The following is a 1,989-nucleotide window of genomic DNA, read 5'->3' as shown; positions in this document are numbered from 1 at the left end:
CTGTTCTCTGCACCCACCAGGCAGGCTCCCCACCTCAAGACCTTTGTACTTGCCCTTCCCTCCACCTGGAACGCCCTTCCACAGGTATCTGTGTGTTTCCCTCCCTTTCTTCTTTCCTTGACGTTGTTTTTTCAAACACTGACGTCTCAGCGAGGCCTTCCTTGACTTTCCTTTAAAATACAACACGCACATCCCTTCGCCCCCTTTCTTTTTTCCTTCCGCTACAGTGACCAATCATCCTTGTCTGCCTGGAACTGAGGGGTTTCCTAAGACTTAAGACTTTCAGTTTTAGGAGTTCCCTGGTGGCCTAGTGGTTCGGGGCTTCTGGCGTTGTCACTACTGTGGCAGGAGTTAGATCCCTGGCCCAGGAACTTCTGCACGCCACAGGTGCAACCAAAAAAAAAAGACTTTCAGTTTTAAAACTAGGAAAGCCTGGAATGGCTTGCCACACTAGTTAGGCACTTATCACATCTGATACACTCTACATTTTATGTACTTTTTTTAATTAATTTTTTTTGCTGTGCCCACAGCATGTGGAAGTTCCCAGGCCAGGGATCAAACCTGTGTCATAGCAGTGACCAAGCTGCTGCAGTGACAATGCCAGGCCCTTAACCCACTGCACCACAAGAGAACTCCTTTATGTACTTATTTTTATTTATTTATTTTTTTTGTCTTTTCTCTTTTTTAGGACCGCACCTGTGGCGTATGGAGGTTCCCAGGCTAGGGGTCGAATCAGAGCTATAGCCACCGGCTTATGCCACAGCCACAGCAACACCAGATCCTTAACCCACTGAGTGAGGCCAAGGATCGAAGCTTCGTCCTCATGGATGCTAGTCAGGTTCATTAACCACTGAGCCACAACAGGAACTCCTGTGTACTTATTTTCTGAATAAGAAAATCTCCAGAAAGGCGGAAATTGTGTCTGTCTTTTTCACAGCTTTATTCCAGTATAGGAACTGCATTTGCCTCATAGGAGATGCTTAACAAATATTTGTTGAATGAAAGAATGGACTTACGGTCAGGCCAGCCTGGTCCCCAGAAAGATTGTGCCAATTAGGTTTTCTTGGGCTTTAAAAAATTACTTTAGGAGTTCCCGTCGTGGCTCAGTGGAAACCAACCTGAGTAGTATCCATGAGGACGCAGGTTCAATCCCTGGCCTTGCTCAGCGGGTTAAGGATCTAGCATTGCCATGAACTGTGGTGTAGGTCGCAGTCGCAGTTTGGATATGGCGTTGCTGTGGCTGTGGTGTAGGCCGGCAGCTACAGCTCTGATTAGACTCCTAGCCTGGGAATTTCCATATGCCACAGGTGCAGGCCTAAAAAGAAAAGAAAAGAAAAAAAATTTACAGAAGGGATGTGATCTCAGGTTGGGGGATAAACTGCTGTGCCTGGAAGGGGGCAAAGATCTCTGACTTGCCTGTTTCAGAGGCAGAGCCTAGCAGCGGCTGGGCCTGATGGAACCTCCTTCAGGTGTCAGGGCCCAGGCTGGGGCCCCTGGATGTGGCCTGCTGGTCACTGCCACCCCCTGCTGGTCTCCTATGAAAAAGCAGCCTCATACACCAGCCAGAGGGCCAGACAAGCTCCTGCTCAGCCAATGCCCTGCTACCTGATGGACAGGGCTCTGGCATCCACCAACTGTGTGACCGTCAGCCAATGACTAAACATCTCTGAGACTCAGTGTCCTTATCTGGAAAATGAGGACAAAGTCCTGAGGGCAAAAACAAGATAATCTATGTAGAAACACCTAGACCAGGGCCTGCTCCAGTAGATGTTTGATATTTATTCTTTTAATGTTTTTATTATAGTTGATATCGTTATTATTATTATTACCCTCATGCTTGGCACTCGGTAGTAGTTTGCTTGCTTTCTTCTTCATCCAGGTAACCCAGGCTGCAAATCAGACTCACGTGGGCACCCCTAAAACATACTCATGCCCCCGAATCCCAGGCTAGTCAAAGCACAAGTTTTTGGTGATCAATAGAGGCACTGG

This window comes from Sus scrofa, chromosome 7, assembly GCF_000003025.6.
Source record: "Sus scrofa isolate TJ Tabasco breed Duroc chromosome 7, Sscrofa11.1, whole genome shotgun sequence".
Classification (NCBI taxonomy): Eukaryota; Metazoa; Chordata; class Mammalia; order Artiodactyla; family Suidae; genus Sus; species Sus scrofa.
The sequence above is the reverse complement of the archived record's forward strand: the minus strand, read 5'-3'. Positions refer to the sequence as shown.